The sequence below is a fragment of the Girardinichthys multiradiatus genome, chromosome 2, assembly GCF_021462225.1.
Source record: "Girardinichthys multiradiatus isolate DD_20200921_A chromosome 2, DD_fGirMul_XY1, whole genome shotgun sequence".
Classification (NCBI taxonomy): domain Eukaryota; kingdom Metazoa; phylum Chordata; class Actinopteri; order Cyprinodontiformes; family Goodeidae; genus Girardinichthys; species Girardinichthys multiradiatus.
The window spans coordinates 15,914,171-15,932,009 of NC_061795.1; positions in this window are offsets into that span (position 1 = coordinate 15,914,171).

Sequence of the window (17,839 nt, forward strand, 5' to 3'; positions counted from 1 at the left end):
TGAGCCAGGACATTTTGCAAGAGAATGTAATGAAAAGCGGGTGTATAACCCCAATTCTACCCAGAATTGACAATTACAGCCACAGCCCCCACCTCCTCCCCCACTAGCAGAGAAAAACAGTAGTGAAAAGGAGGAAGTTGACATACAAGCAGCACTGGAACTTATAGCACTGAGTAGGACGCAAGATTTGCCATACAAAAACATGATAATAAATGGCAAAGGATATAGCTGTTTGTGTGATACAGGGGCATGTAGAACTGTGCTAACTAAACCTCCACCCGGAGTAAAATATTCTAACACCGCAGTGCATGTTAGATCAGCAGCTGGCACATCAGAGGTACATTACCTAAGTGCACCAGTAACAATAACAGAGCCTGAGACAAAACTGAACAGGCCCCGTTCTGATAAGTCAAAAATGCCCAGTAAACCTGTTGGGAAGAGATCTTATGCAAAAGTTACATATAAATATAGTATCAACAGAAACAGGTATGAAGGCTGTAGTAGAAGAAGGGGCCCTATTCCTAAATGAACTATCACAGCCGCATTATTACTGGTCCCTCGATCTAGGCCCCACACCAACAGCTCGAGAACTGCTGAGGAGAACCAGAGAAAAACAAACCTCCCAGGGGGCACAGTACATGCCAGATACTGAGCTCCATGTAACCATGAGATATAAAAATACTTCAGGGTCAGATTATCAGTATGATACTGTTTTTCACAGAGAAAATAATCAGACTGTTACCATACAGCACCTGTATGTTTACCCCAAAACAGGGAAATCCTCCACCTCAATCATACTGTCAGGAAGACAGCTTCAACAGTTTAAAGGCAGTATACCTCATCTGTCATTAACTAAACCTGTGGGGGGTCAGTGGGAAGAATTAGAAAACTTTATACAGCCTGCTGAAAGAGGGAGATATGAGGCATTAACAAGCTCTGACTGGAAAGTAGATCCTAACACAGGAATCTGGAAACTCACTCTAGGTTGGATAGTCAAAGTTCATCCAAAGACACATTTGGATGAGGCAAAGTGACAGATACAGGGCCTAGCTGAAAGCAAAGAGAGCAACAGGCACCCTGCCTTAGCTGCTGTCCCACCTGAACTGTGGTCCCAATCATCGACTGATGTAGGACTTATAAAGGGGTTTCCACCTTATAAGGTTAAATTAATATCGGAAGAACGGCCAGTAGTTCGCCAGTACCCCTTGAAGCCAGAAGCTGAAGAGGGTATTAAGCCAGTAATACAGGACATGCTGAAATCAGGAATATTAAGGGAAGCACCTGATGCTACATGCAACACACCTATCTTTCCAGTGCAGAAAGTCAGCACAGGAAACTGGAGGATGGTCCAGGATCTTAGACCGATAAATAAAATAGTGAGACACGTGGTTCCAGACGTCCCGAATCCAGATACATTACTGCATTCATTAACTCCAGATAAAAAATATTTCTCATTGGTAGATCTTAGCAATGCTTTCTTTACAGTACCCCTGCATGAAGAGTCACAGCATTTTTTGGCTTTCAGTTTAAAGGGAAAACATACACTTACACCAGACTACCACAAGGCTTCAGCGAAAGCCCACATGTATATACACAAGCCTTAAGATACTCTATGAACACCTGTGAGGTGCCTGAACATAGCCAAGTCCTGTTGTATGTAGATGATATTCTTATAGCTTCAGACACTCAACAACACTGTGAGGAAGCTACCATAACAGTTCTGAAACATCTCTACCAGACAGGGCACAAAGCCTCTAGGGATAAACTGCAGTTTTGTAAGGAGAAAGTGATTTATTTGGGACATATGTTATCACAACATGGCCGTTCCCTCCTAAGCAGCAGAAAAACAGCCATACAAGAAGCCCCAAAACCACGAACTAAACAACAAATGGTGTTCTTTCTGGGACTGTGTAACTTTTGCAGAGAATGGCTACCAGACTATGCAGCCATTGTACAACCCTTGCAATCTATGATCTATGGCAAAGACATGACATTAAAAGACAAAATCACATGGACTAAGGAGGGAGAAGTAGCATTCACAGAGCTAAAAAATCTGCTTCAAACAACAGTCACCTTAGCTCTGCCGGATTATAGCCAGCCTTTCACACTTTGTGTAGATGCATGTAAGGGTTATATGAAAGCTGTATTAACCCACCCTTTTGGCTCCAAAAACAGATCTTTAGCATTTTATTCTAAAAAACTGGACTCTGTGGCATCTGGATTTCCAATCTGATTACAGAGCTGCACAGCTGCGGCAAAAGCTGTGAAGCAGACAGCTGAAATTGTGCTGTGCCACCCGCTCACACTGAAAGTTCCTCATTCAGTGTCACTTGTATTGCTACAAACTTCACTTCTTTTTTTGACACATGCAAAGCACATTACGTTGACCTCATTGCTACTCTCACAACCAAATATAACTCTGCAAAGATGTGGTCCACTGAACCCTAGCACGCTAATTCCAACAGCAGAAGATGGGAAACCACATTCTTGCGAAACAAAGGTTGAGGAAGACACAAAACCTAGGCAAGATATCTCTCAGACCCCTCTGAAAAACTCACAAATAATCTTTGTAGATGGATCAGCATCAAAAGATGAATATGGAAAAAACAGAGTTGGTTATGCAGTAACCACTGAAACTAAAATTATAGAATCACAGGCCCTACCCCATACATGCTCAGCACAGACTGTAGAGCTGTATGCTGTTATCAGAGCTTGTGAATTATATGAAGGAAAAATCCTAACCATCTACACAGACAGCCAATATGTATTCAGTTCTGTTCACCATTTTGCCAAAATATGGGAAAATAGAGGGTTCAAAACATCATCTGGAACAGAATTGACACATTTTAATCTGTTAAAACGACTGCTGTTAGCTATCCAGCTACCTGCAAATATAGCACTTTGTAAATGTAAAGCGCATCAATCTGATGAAACCATGGAAACAAAAGGGAACACCTTTGCTGACATTTCTGCTAAAATAGCTTCGAGACTTCCCCTCACTTTGAAAATGTCAGATCTCCTATTTATAGATACAGATGTGCTGAAAGATTTACAACAATCTGCACCAGCTGCAGAAGTTAAATCTTGGCTGAATAGAGGGGCCATAAAGAAAGATGACATTTATCATTTGGAAAATAAGCCAATATTACCAAATAATTTATACAAGACGGCAGCCCATGTGACACACGGAATTTCCCATGTGTCGATGGTACCATTAGTAAATCTTCATTTCCACACCATAAATTTTTCTGACTATGCAAAAAACTTTTGTAGATCATGTATTATCTGCTGTAAACATAATCCACAGGGGAACATGAGACCCAAAAGAGGCCAGTTCCCAGCTGCAATTCATCCCTTTCACACGATACACATAGATTTCATAGTTATCATGGTCAGGGGGAAAGAAATATGCATTTTCAAAGTGGGTTGAAATATACCCTGCAAAGCACTGTGATGCACTCACAGTGGCAAAGAGTTTAGTGACACATTTCTTCCCCACATATGGTATCCCACAAATCAGAAGATCAGATAATGGGACTCATTTTGTAAATAATGTAATAGAACTGTGCTCTAAAGCATTAGGGTTTCAGTTAAAAAACCATTGTTCTTACCACCCGCAATCTGCTGGGCTGGTTGAACGAACAAATGGAACAATAAAAAATAGATTAAGGAAAACAATGGAAGAAACAGGGAGGCCATGGCCCAAATGCCTATCCCTGGTTAAATTATGGATGAGAATAACTCCAAATCAAACTGGTCTCACTCCATTTGAAATAGTACATGGCAGACCTTTTCCATTGCCATCAGAAATGGATGACATAGGAAAAGTACAGCAGGAAACATCAATAGCTGAATGGATGAATAAAATGTTACAAACAAAAGAAGTACAATTGTCCAGTAGTCTGCCAGTAAATTCTGCTCTAATTTCACAGAACAACCTGAGGCCTGGAGACCTGGTCCTGATTAAGACATTCCACAGAAAGGACTGGAGCACCCCCTGCTGGAAAGGGCCATACCGCGTTCTCCTGACCACACCGACAGCTCTGAAAATCGCAGAGAGACCATCCTGGATCCACAAGAGCCACAGTAAGCTAATATCACCATTACAGGAGCCAAACCAACCGACGGGGTAACAGGGGAAGATTGGATACAAAGGGGCTGGTGTCCCATAGGGCCCAGCATCTCAAACCGGTGAAGAAAACAACTGACCTGTGCCCAACTTAGCATGGCTTTTTGTAACATGTGGACAGGACTGATAAGCCTGAGCCTAATTCTGGTAGCAGGGCTCTTTCTCTGTTTAAGGCAGGATCCACAGGATGCAACATCACATGAGAAGAGATGGACACCGGACGGCTCTCATCTCAGACCCCTAAAGGAAGGAGGAGGACATCTTTTTCTGCAAAATTATTGGTATTGTTACGTGTATGAAACAGCTAAAGCACAAAACAAAACAGACTGTTATGTATGTTCTATCATGCCAGTTCATTCCCAAGGCCCTACAGTGTACAGGTCCTTCTCAAAATATTAGCATATTGTGATAAAGTTAATTATTTTCCATAATGTCATGATGAAAATTTAACATTCATATATTTTAGATTCATTGCACACTAAATGAAATATTTCAGGTCTTTTATTGTCTTAATACGGATGATTTTGGCATACAGCTCATGAAAACCCAAAATTCCTATCTCACAAAATTTGCATATTTCACCCGACCAATAAAAGAAAAGTGTTTTTAATACAAAAAACGTCAACCTTCAAATAATCATGTACAGTTATGCACTCAATACTTGGTCAGGAATCCTTTTGCAGAAATGACTGCTTCAATGCGGCGTGGCATAGAGGCAATCAGCCTGTGGCACTGCTGAGGTCTTATGGAGGCCCAGGATGCTTCGATAGCGGCCTTTAGCTCATCCAGAGTGTTGGGTCTTGAGTCTCTCAACGTTCTCTTCACAATATCCCACAGATTCTCTATGGGGTTCAGGTCAGGAGAGTTGGCAGGCCAATTGAGCACAGTGATACCATGGTCAGTAAACCATTTACCAGTGGTTTTGGCACTGTGAGCAGGTGCCAAGTCGGACTGAAAAATGAAATCTTCATCTCCATAAAGCTTTTCAGCAGATGGAAGCATGAAGTGCTCCAAAATCTCCTGATAGCTAGCTTCATTGATCCTGCCCTTGATAAAACACAGTGGACCAACACCAGCAGCTGACACAGCACCCCAGACCATCACTGACTGTGGGTACTTGACACTGGACTTCTGGCATTTTGGCATTTCCTTCTGCCCAGTCTTCCTCCAGACTCTGGCACCTTGATTTCCGAATGACATGCAGAATTTGCTTTCATCCGAAAAAAGTACTTTGGACCACTGAGCAACAGTCCAGTGCTGCTTCTCTGTAGCCCAGGTCAGGCGCTTCTGCCGCTGTTTCTGGTTCAAAAGTGGCTTGACCTGGGGAATGCGGCACCTGTAGCCCATTTCCTGCACACGCCTGTGCACGGTGGCTCTGGATGTTTCTACTCCAGACTCAGTCCACTGCTTCCGCAGGTCCCCCAAGGTCTGGAATCGGCCCTTCTCCACAATCTTCCTCAGGGTCCGGTCACCTCTTCTCGTTGTGCAGCGTTTTCTGCCACACTTTTTCCTTCCCACAGACTTCCCACTGAGGTGCCTTGATACAGCACTCTGGGAACAGCCTATTTGTTCAGACATTTCTTTCTGTGTCTTACCCTCTTGCTTGAGGGTGTCAATAGTGGCCTTCTGGACAGCAGTCAGGTCGGCAGTCTTACCCATGATTGGGGTTTTGAGTGATGAACCAGGCTGGGAGTTTTAAAGGCCTCAGGAATCTTTTGCAGGTGTTTAAAGTTAACTCGTTGATTCAGATGATTAGGTTCATAGCTCGTTTAGAGACCCTTTTAATGATATGCTAATTGTGTGAGATAGGAATTTTGGGTTTTCATGAGCTGTATGCCAAAATCATCCGTATTAAGACAATAAAAGACCTTAAATATTTCAGTTAGTGTGCAATGAATCTAAAATATATGAATGTTAAATTTTCATCATTACATTATGGAAAATAATGAACTTTATCACAATATGCTAATATTTTGAGAAGGACCTGTATGTGAGAAAAATGAATTTCACAGAAGCAGCATGTGCCTTTTCAATAGGACTCTGGGGGTATACGTACATATTTTATTGTTCCTGGTCAGAACCTGATGAGAGGACAAGGCATCCAAATGGTTGGTAAGGACAACAAAACATACACATATTACAACAATTCTCTTGCGTTTGCATGTGACCCCAAGAAATGGCAGCCTCAGTAATAAGGGAAGAACCACACCATTCGAAGCACATGCCAACGGAAACACATTCCACCACGATTGTTTGAGTAGAGAAAAGGAAAATGATTCTTCTTTCTATGTGGGTAACACCACGCAGTGTGGAGGCACATGGGTCTCCAAAGGAAATAATCAAGATGGAACATACTGGGTCGAGGGGGTAGCTTGGTTATGCGGGAATAACGCTTATTTCATATTATCCCCGAATTGGTATGGGGTGTGTGCTCCAGTTTTCACATCTGATGACACTATAATAGGTGATACCCACCTTCCCCAAAAGGCAAAAGAGAGATATAGAAATGAAACCACACGACCCTATCTGGGGAACTAATGTCCCGGATGAATTTAAGCTTTGGCCAAAAGATGAGAAAGTGACACTATCTCTCCTTCCTTGGCTAGGTGTGGGGAAACTAATGCTGCATGTGGAAACTTTAAGCTACCGATTAGGGCTGTTTTTGAATAACTCCATAATAGTAGAAGAGGGCCAAAACACAGAAATGAGTGCTATGCGAGCCATGATCATTCAGAATCGCATGACTTTGGATATTCTAACAGCATCAACGGGGGGCGTTTGCGTTTTGTTGTACAATACCTGTTGCACATATATCCCAGATAATATACATTTCTCAAATATAACAGGGGCACTGAATAACTTGCGCAACCTGCAAAATGTCATGACACATGACCACCCGACTCCCAGCTCCTCTTGGCTAGACTGGATGCTCCAAGGGGGGTGGATGAATTGGGTTAATATTTTCTTATTTGCCTTGTCAATACCTTGTCAATGTGTATTATCCCAAGTTGCAAATGCTTGGTAAAAAGGATAGTAACTCAATCAGTCACAGTCGCATATGCAGCATTGATTCAAGTCGACACAACACTGGAACCAAAAACAGATGACTATGATGACATGTCGTAAATGAATATATCTTCAATGCCTGAGTGTACTCATAATTGTACTTCATAAAATGACCTTATAGCAGAAAATCGAAAGAATTTGCTGTTTAAGTGAAATGAGAAAAAGTGCAATTATGACATGAACAAGGCTTGTTTTAATTCTTTTACTTTTATTACATTTTCTTTTCTTTGATTTATTATATTGTTTTACTTTGCCAGGATTGGTGGTCGCCTTGGGCGGAGGGACCGTGTGAGTGTTTCCCACAATATAATCTGCTTTCCGTCCGTGGGTTTCTGCTCACACAGAGTGTTTTCTTTTACATGTATCTAATCATGATTTATTTGTGATAAAAAAGGAGGGACTGTTAGGGTTTGAAAACTTTTGTATTGTTTATCACTCATGTCTGCTCTAAGTGCCTTTCCCTCCTACATGCCACAGGAAGGGAGATGGGGACAGGAGTGAGTTATGCTTTTATCAGCAGCATCTAAGGGCTGCTCAACCAAGTCCCATTCTCCCTCTCTGTTTAAAATCAAGACACATGAACCCTAACCTTTCTGACCCCACACACACACACACACACACCCTGAATGTTTGTTGAACTGTGTGTGAACCAGCATGTATAAATAAAGAGAGAGGGGTGCCAACACTTTGTAGTCTGCACTGCAGAGTGTGAGCTACCCTTGCTGCAAGTAAAACTGACTCTGTATCGTTCCTTGCCTCTGAGTTGATTAAATAATACCTAACAACAACACATGTTGTCTCAAGGCACTTCACAACAGTCAGGTACATACATTCCAATTAATCCTAACCATTGAACAGTGCAGTCAGAGTTAGTTATTTATTCAAATTGGATAAAACGTTTTTCTATCTAAGGAAACCCAGCAAATTGCATCCAGTCAGTGACTTGCAGCATTCACTTCTCCTGGATAACCATATAGAGACAGTGGACAGTCACTGGCGTTGACTTTGCAGCAATCCCTCATACCGAGCACGCATGTAGCGACAGGGGAGAGGAAAAACTCCCTTTTAACAGGAAGAAACCTCCAGCAGAACCAGGCTCAGTGTGAACGGCCATCTGCCACGACCAACTGGGGGTTTGAGAGAACAGAGCAGAGACACAAAGAGAACAAAGAAGCACTGATCCAGAAGTACTTTCTATGGGAAGGAAAAGTAAATGTTAATGGATGTAGCTCCTTTAGTCGTTTCACCTAGAAAGAAAGAACAGATAAACTCTGAGCCAGTTTTCAAGGTTAGAGTCTGAAACAGAGCACATACAGTTTGTTACAGTTAAGCTCAGTCAATCACCATGTCTAGGAGAGAGAAAGAGTTAAACGCTAAAAGACAGGGCTATGTGGATCATCGGTAGAGGGTGAGCATTAAGTTGTTGCCAGCAGAAGCTCGGACGATTCCCCTCTCCAGAAAGGTGTCACAGGTAGACACAGAGCCTGGCCAGGTGTAGCTTCTAGGAAGAGAAAAGAGAGAACAAAGTTAAAAGCTGAAATAACAACAAATAATGCAAAATTGGAGAGTAGTGTGAGAATGTAGCGAAGAGGGTGAAAGTGGTCGTTATGTCCTCCAGCAGCCTAAGCCTATAGCAGCATAACTACAAAAATAGTTTCAGTTCAGATTATTTAGTTAAACGGCGCTTATTTACAACAATGTCGTCTAAAGGCACCCCACAAAGGGAACCACTGATGGTCATTGTTATACTAAAAACCACAAGGATTGGGATACCTCCCTCTGTCAAACTGATTATAACCATTGGAAAAGAGAAGGGGTCATACAGGTAGCAGAAATGGAGGGTGTGTTTGCACCTCAACCATAACTGAGCCAGTTTAGGCTAAACCTGACTCCCCCTTACGCCAACCATCAGGGAGGGAGGATGGCTCCCTGATAACCTAAGCCACTCTAACTAAAAGCTTTATCAAAAAGGAAAGTTTTAAGCCTAGCCTTAAAAGTAGACAGGGTGTCTACCTCACGGACTAAAACCGGGAGCTGGTTCCACAGGAGAGGAGCCTGATAACTAAAGGATCTGCCCCCCATTCTACTTCTAGAGACTCTAGGAACCACCAGTAAACCTGCAGTCTGAGAACGAAGTGCCCTGTTAGGAACATATGGAACAATCAGATCTCTGATGTATGATGAAGCTAGATCATTAAGGGCTTTATATGTGAGGAGGAGAATTTTAAATTCTATTCTGGATTTAACAGGAGCCAATGAAGGGAAGCTAAAATAGGAGAAATATGATCTCTCTTTTTAATTTTCATCAGAACTCTTGCTGCAGCATTTTGAATCAGCTGAAGGCTTTTAACTGCATTTTGTGGACATCCTGATAGTAAAGAATTACAATAGTCCAGCCTTGAAATAACAAATGTATGGACTAGTTTTTCAGCGTCACTCCTGGATAGGATATTTCTAATTTTGGCAATGTTCCGGAGGTGAAAGAAGGAAATCCTAGAAACCTGTTTAATATGGGATTTAAATTACATGTCCTGGTCAAAAGTAGCACCAAGGTGTTTTACTTTATTACCGGAGGTCAATTTAATGTCATCCAGGTTAAGTGATTGACTAAGCAGTTTCCTTTTTAGACTCCGGTCCAAAGACAAAATCTTCTGTCTTGTCTGAATTTAGAAGCAGAAAATTTACAGTCATCCAAGTTTTTATGTCTTCAAGACATGCTTGTAGTCTATCTAACTGTTAGGGCTCATCAGGATTTATGGATAAGTAAAGCTGAGTATCATCAGCATAACAGTGAAAATGTATCCTATGCTACCTGATAATTTGACCTATTGGAAGCATATATATAGTAAAAACAATTGGCCCAAGTACTGAACCCTGTGGTACTCCACAATTAACCCTGGAGTTTATAGATAATTTATCATTTACATGAACAAACTGGAATCTGCCAGACAAATAAGATTTAAACCAGCCTATCGGTGTTCCCCTGATCCCTGCAGCATATTCCAGCCTTTTTAAGAGAATATTATGGTCGACTGAATCAAATGCAGCACTGAGATCTAATAGAACCAGTACAGACACAAGTCCATCATCTGAGGCCATAAGAAGATCATTAGTGACTTTCAGCAGAGCTTTTTCAGTGCTATGATGAGCTCTGAAGCCTGACTGAAACTCTTCAAACAGGTAATTGCTGTGTAAATGCTCACACATTTGATTAGCAAATATTTTCTCAAGAATTTTAGATAAGAATGGAAGATTGGATATAGGTCTGTAATTTTTCAAGTCATCTCGATCAAGCGAAGGTTTCTTAAGTAAAGGTTTAATTAAAGCTGCGTTAAAAGCCTATGGTACATATCCATTTACTAATGATCTAAAATGGGGCTGGTAATGAGAGGGAACACTTCCTTAAATAATTTGGTTGGGATTGGGTCCAACATACAAGTTGAAGGTTTAGATGAAGCTAATATTTCTGATAACTCAGGAAGCTTCACAGGATCAAAACAGTCCAAACACAAATGAGGTTCTGCAAATTTATTTAAGAAGAATCCCATAAAGTCATGACTGCTAAGAGCTAAGGGAATGGATGGCTCAACAGAGCTATGACTCTGTGTAAGTTTAGCAACTGTACTAAAGAGAAACCTAGGATTATTCTTGTTCTCTTCTATTAATGATGAGAAATAAGCTGTTCTGGCTTGGCGAAGTGTCTTTTTATACAACAGTAGGCTGTTTTTCCAGATTAAGTAGGAATCCTCTAGGTGTGTAGCATGCCATTTTCTCTCCAATTTTCTAACATTGTGCTTTAAGGTATGCAACTCTGAATTAAACCAAGGAGCTAGCCTCCTATGAATGATTACCTTCTTTTTCACGGGGGCTGCATTGTCTAATGCATCACGCAATGATGAAGAAACACTATGAACTAAAGACTCAATTTGTGAAGGGGCAGAAACAGAATTATTGCCCTCCACTGTGCTTTTCAGTGATAATGAGGAAATTAAAAGTGGAACAGATTCTTTAAAGGTTGTTACAGCATCGCCTGATAATGATCTACTATAATGACATTTTCTTTCAGGTGTGGAGTACTCGGTTAAATTAAACTCAAAGGTTATTAAGCAATGGTCAGAAAGGATAGGGTTATGAGAAAATATTGTTATGTCTTTACACTCAATGCCATGTGTCAGCACAAGGTCCAGAGAATGAAGACAAAGGTGGGTAGGTTTGTTAATGTTTTGAGCAAAGCCAATTGAGTCTAAGATAGCATTAAATGCTATATTTAGGCTATCACTTTCAGCGTCAACATGAATGTTAAAATCCCCCACTATAATAACTTTATCTGTATTTAACACTAAATCGGATAAAAGGTCTGAAAACTGATCTAAAAATTGAGAGTAAGGGCCTGGTGGACAGATAATTTGGATGAGGAAAACTAAGGATTAAATATTCAAAAGAGTTGTAGCTATTGATTGGTCTGGGACTAATCAATAAATTGGACTGAAAGATTGTTGCTACTCCTCCTCCTCGCCCAGTATTTCGAGGATTGTGAAAATTTAAATAATTAGTAGGAGTTGACTCATTTATAGTAACATAATCCTCTTGCTGCAGCCAGGTTTCTGTGAGGCAAAATATATCAATCTGATTGTCACAAATCAGGTCACTAACTAGCAATGTCTTTGAAGAGAGAGATCTTATGTTCAGTAAGCCACATTTAATTGTTTTATTTTTCTTTTCGGTCTGAGTTGTATTTATTTTTGTGAGATTTTCCTGATTTCCTCCTTTTAGATTATTTTTTAACCTATTCAATTTTGGCCGTGGGTAAGACAGTGTCTTAATAGGGTAATGGGTGGGTAGCAGTACAGAAGCTGCAGAGATGAGTATTAAACTACGACCCTGCTTCCTGGTGTGAACCCTGGGTTGTCAGAGTTTTGGAGAACTAATAAATTCGGCCAGATTCCTAGAAAGAAGAGCTGCTCCATCCAAAGTGGGATGGATGCCGTCTCTCCGGATCAGACCATGTTTTCTCCAGAAAACTTCCATCGGCTGTCCAGACTGCGAAACTCTTTGTCAAGCATGTTTTTCGCCTTCACGGCATCCCGTCCGTCACACTCTCTGACTGGGGGCCCCAATTCACAGCCCGGGTGTGGCATTGGGAGCCAAAGTCTCACTAACCTCGGGTTACCACCTGCAGTCCAATGGCCAGGTCGAGCGGCTGAATCAAGAACTAGAGTCAGCTCTAAGGTGTGTCACATTAACTAACCCGTCTGAGTGGAGTGTCCACTTACCTTGGATAGAGTACTCTCACAATTCTCATGTTTCCACCGCTACAGGGCTGTTGCCTTTCCAAATAACCCTCGGATACCAGGCACCTTTGTTTCCCCTGGACAAAGAGGCTGGCTCTACCTCAGTGCGAGGTCACATCCGACGGTGCCGCAAGATCTGGAACCAGACTGTCAGAGCCCTTCAGCAGACTTCCACACTGAACAATAAGTATGCGGACAGACGTCGGGTGCCGGCTCTGGAGTACCGCCCGGGTCAGAAGGTGTGTCTGGCTGCCCGGGACATTCCCTTCGAGTCCCTTTCTAAGAAGTTATCTCCCCGGTTCATTGGTCCTTACCCAATAGAGTCTCTGGTTAGCCCCACGTCCGTCCGTCTCAGCTTGCCTGCTAGTTTTTGTATTCATCCAGTATTTCACATTTCTCAGCTGAAACCTGTCCATACCAATACGCTTTGCCTTACTCCTGAGCCCCCTCCTCCTGCCCGAGACTTCCAAGGCCATCCTGCCGAAACGGTCTGCTGGATCGTGGCTGCCCGTTGCCGTGGCCAGGGCTGGCAGTATTTGGTCGACTGGGCTGGCTACGGTCTGGAAGATCACTTGTGGGTTCCGAAGTCCTTCGTCCTGGATCCTTCGCTTCTCCGGGACTTCCACCCCTCTCGAGCTGGGTCTTCCGGGCCGCCAAGTGGTGGCCGTTGAGGGCGAGGTGGTGTCAGAGTCTGGATTCTGTCTTTAGCTGCTACTAACTATTTTCAGCCACTAGGTGTCGACTGAGACTGTTCTCGGAGGGTAACAGGTGCGGCGGATTGAGATGATCACTTGGGGAGGTATAAAGAGGATGGATTGCCAGTACATCGTCGCCTGAGTGTTTGCCTATGCGGTATTTCAACCTGGCCAGAATTTTCTTGTCTGTTACAAGTTACCTGTCCTTGTGAAGTAACTCTCATCTTTCTTTAGAGCTTTGATTCCGCCTCGCTTCCTGGAGAACTGGAGATCATACCCAACCAAACAAAGAAGAACCTGGACTACTTATCAGCTGGCAATCCGTCTGAGCCCCGCCGAGCTGAATCTGTCCGCCCTGCGACGGTCTTCCAGTCTCCAGCCTCCGAAACCCTGGTGGCCTAGAACGCAGCTATCCGCAGGTCTGGGCTCACCTCTCTCTTCCTGGTGGATCAGAACCCAGCTAGGTCTGTACTACAGTCTGTTAATTTCCAATTATCCTGCAAGACCATTTTTTACCATCCCTCTCTGTTGCAGTTTCCAGGCCCGAGCAGCGACCGTCGTTTCCCACTCCAGTCTGTTAATAAACTTCCTAAACGGTTCTCTGTTCTCTGGGTGCTTCTGTTTATGTGGGTCAGATCAGCCCTTAACATTATGACACAAACCAATAGACTAGTACAAAGTACTAGTACTAGTACAAAAAATGCATTCTGATTATGACACTGCATAGCAGTTTCAATTAGAATACAAAGATTTCTTCCCTGGAATGTCAGAAAGTGATGGTGTTTGTCCAAATTACAGCCTCAGGCCCTTTGTTGTCACTGTATAACTTTGTGACCAAGATGGTTTTGTGCGTATGTGTATGTCTGTAAGTGCATGTGTGTTGTGATTGGGGATGGAATTAGATCTGGATGGTTTCATGACTAATACCACTTTGGGGAATCTCGATGATTTTCGTAAAAATGATCTGATAGTGATTCCTGCAAGCTTTGAAATAGTTGTTACAAAGCAAGATAAAAAGCAGGTTCTCAAATGGCAAATTTACTCCATGAACGTTCTTCCTGCTGAAGTAATAATCACCCAGTGAGGTTGTGGTGCCTGATGAGGAGGTGCGTAAAATGGAGCTAAAAGTGGAGTTGCATCGTTTTGCGCTTCAAAAAAAAGAGGCACCAGCAATAGTTTGACTTCTACACTACCATCATTCAATCTGTCCTGTCTTCATCCGTCTCAGTGTGGTTTGGCTCATCCACAAAACAGGACAGGTGCAGGCTGCAACAAATAATCAGGAATGCAGAGAGAATAATCAGGGCTGACCTTCCCTCCATCAAGGACTTATACAGGTCTAGGGTCAGGAAAAGAGCTGCTAAAATCTCTGTAGACCCCACATACCCTGCACATAAACTGTTCAGAGCTTTACCTTCAGGCCGCCACTACAGAGCACTGTTCGCTAAAACAAGCCGCCACAGAGACAGTCTCTTCCCCCAGGCTGTTTCTCTGTTGAACATTCAATAGAGTACAAAACAACAGCATACAGATGTTATAAATGTGTATATTGTACATTGTAAATATGTACATTCTGTAATACAAAAACAAAACCAAAGAGCAAAGTGTACCGGAGTCAAATTCCTTGTTTGTATGTACGTACTTGGCAATAAAACTCATTCTGATTCTGATTCTGATAAATTGGAAATGGAAGCACCTGCAAGATGAGAGTCAGTGCGCGTTTCTAGTGTTCAAAGCAGCAGTCCCGTGAAGGAAAGTTTCACATTTCTGAAAAGTAAAAAACGTGACCCTTTGACCCAAAATGGCTGGCTTCTTGTTGGCTTTTAGGCATACCCCCAAGAGACTTTTCATGATTTTGAGGGATCTACCTATGTACCAAAATTAAAATCTCTATGAGCTAGCAGTTGGCCTATTTCAGTTTAGGGGGCACTGTAGAACTGTTGTGGAAGCTTAAAGCTTTGTTTGTTAGATTAAAAGTGTTATTGTGTTTACCATTACAAAATGAATTCTGTGAAGAATTGTTCACTCTGAGTAAACATGCAAGCCGTCTGGAAACAGATTACATTAGGGAAAAGTTCTTGGCGTGAGGAATAATTGATGGGCTTGTTATTGCGTTTCAGCTGGGAAAGTTGTGATACCTCTAACTGCTGCCAGGTCACTCTGACATTAGAGTTTTGCATCCAGATAAGTGATGAAATTGTTATTGTAAACTGTCACCTAGGCCAATCTGATCTTGTCCAGATGTCTGGATGGAGTGTATTCCCAGAACTGTGACAGAGAACCAATGTTGTGGATGCCAAAAGTTTTACGTAAATGAGTATGATGATTTTAATTGGTCAAGAGGACCCCAATACACACCAATGCTTTGTATCTGTAAAAAACCGCCCTTTAAGGACTGAAAAGCGGGGATACTTCTGGAATTTTTGATGAAGATGTTTTGTGCGCTGTAAGAAAATAAAAAGTTCCCCCTGTGAAGGCTGGGAAGAGAGATTTCTCTGAGTTTTGTGTTAATTGCTCAGTAGTAAGACCGCCCTCTTCCACAAATTGGTGACTCCAACGTGATTCAATCTACAGGGAGAGGTTTGCGGTCCCCCTCCGAAGAGCAGAGCCTTGGCAGGCTGTGGTTCGGGGCCCACAACAAGAGGAGGTGAGTTCTTGTGACTTTTCTTGTTGAAAGAAATTCAGCTGCCCGGACCCTCGACTGGAGGAGTGTAGATAGAGACTTTGGTCTCTCTCTTTTTCTCTCTTCTCACAGTCTCCACGGTATCCCGCATGCAGGACGACTGCCACAAAATAAAAAGTTGGAATTGGCTCTTGGCAGTCTCAAAATGAGTATTGCGCACCCCCTGCTTTTTTCGTGGTACCAAGACAGGAATAGTCATACAGTACAGACCAGAAGTTTGGACACACCTTCTCATTCAAAGAGTTGCCTTTATTTTCATGACTATGAATATCGTAGCTTCACACTGAAGGCATCAAAACTATGAATTAACACATGTGGAATTATATACTGAACAAAAAAGTGTGAAACAACTGAAAATATGTCATATTCTAGGTTCTTCAAAGTAGCCACCTTTTGCTTTGATTACTGCTCCTCACACTCTTGGCATTCTGTTGATGAGCTTCAAGAGGTAAATTAAGAGCTGTGAACTAATGATTTTTAAATCTGATTATTGTCCAAGCAGAAATAATACACTAATAGGTCTGTGGATATTTAGCCAATCCTTCAATCTTTGCAGAAAGCTAACATCATTGTTCAATGCAGCAGTAATCAACCTGTGGTTCCTGGACTCCTGAAGCCTGTGAGCCATAGATTTTGGGTCCATAAAATTATAATACTTAATTAAAAGTAGACCGATTACCTATTAAAACAGATCTAAGCCAATGATGAGTTCCAGTCATTTTGGTGGCTTTAAAATGCAATAATACTCAAAATGTCTACTATGGGGAACAGATTGGGGCTGAAGAGTTTTGTTTTGGAGCCAAGGTTAGGATTCTTTATAACGGAATAAAGACAAGTAAAATCTTTTATTTTAGGAAAAGAAAAGAAATAAAGGCCCTCTGAACACTAAAGAGGATGGTCGGCTCAAACTACAGTCTCCTTGTTTGATTCCTTAGGGGTTTTAAAGATTAAAAGAATACCTAGGAGTACACAAGGTAATTTCAGATTACTAAGAATTTAAATATTGACACATTTATCAGCATTTACATAAATTAAAGAGGGGTTCTAGTAATAATTTTCTCCCCAACTCTCAAAATTTAAATAGCCCAAATTAAAGAAAATTATGTCTGTTCTCCTTTTGAAACACTATGTGGGAACAAAGTCCAGTTCGAAGTCAAGCTTCTTATCTTAATTTCTGACTGAGTCTAACACTGCAGTTTTGTTTTGTTTGGGTATGCCATAAAAATGTCAATGCCAACTTAAAATACTTCTTTGCACTTAACCTGAGCAGAGAAATTCTTGAATACAGCTGGGATCAAATTGAGCAAAACAAAAAGAGAATTATAACAGTAACTCTCAGGATTGTAGTTATTATTATTACAGAGTTACAGTACAAAGAATTGGCAAAGGGTTTCAGCATCAGTGAATTTGGATTCATGTTAGAGAAACTGTTGCTGTGTTTCTAAATAGTTTGAGATCTCATTGGACTATGTGCTCTCATCTTAATAAGGATCCTGAAGATTGTCATAACGAAATTGATCAATTACAGCATTAAGAGATATGGCTGAGAAAACAAATATTTTGATAAGAGATTGTTAAAAATGTCTTTGAATTCTTGAAGCTTCAAATTTGGCCATTTGTCTGTCTTTGCTGTTTTGTCTTTGTTTTGTTGGACTGAATGTTTTTTTATATGTTGCATGACACAATAATCCATGTTTAGAATTGTCAGGTTGAATGTATATACATTAAATGTTCACCATTATCACTCACATATATTTCTTGTCTATTCTAAAAGGTCCGATGCAGATGTGACCAAGCGTTCTGAAACATTCTGCATTCACTTGTTATTTTGGTCTATGTGTAGCTGGTTTCACAACACCCGAAAGCAGAACCAGCTGTTCCTCTTTCCACTCTCTAACTCTGCCTGACCTGTGTTGCACCCCTATTTTGTAACCTGATATGTCTGTTTACTTTGCTGTATAAAATAAACTCCGTC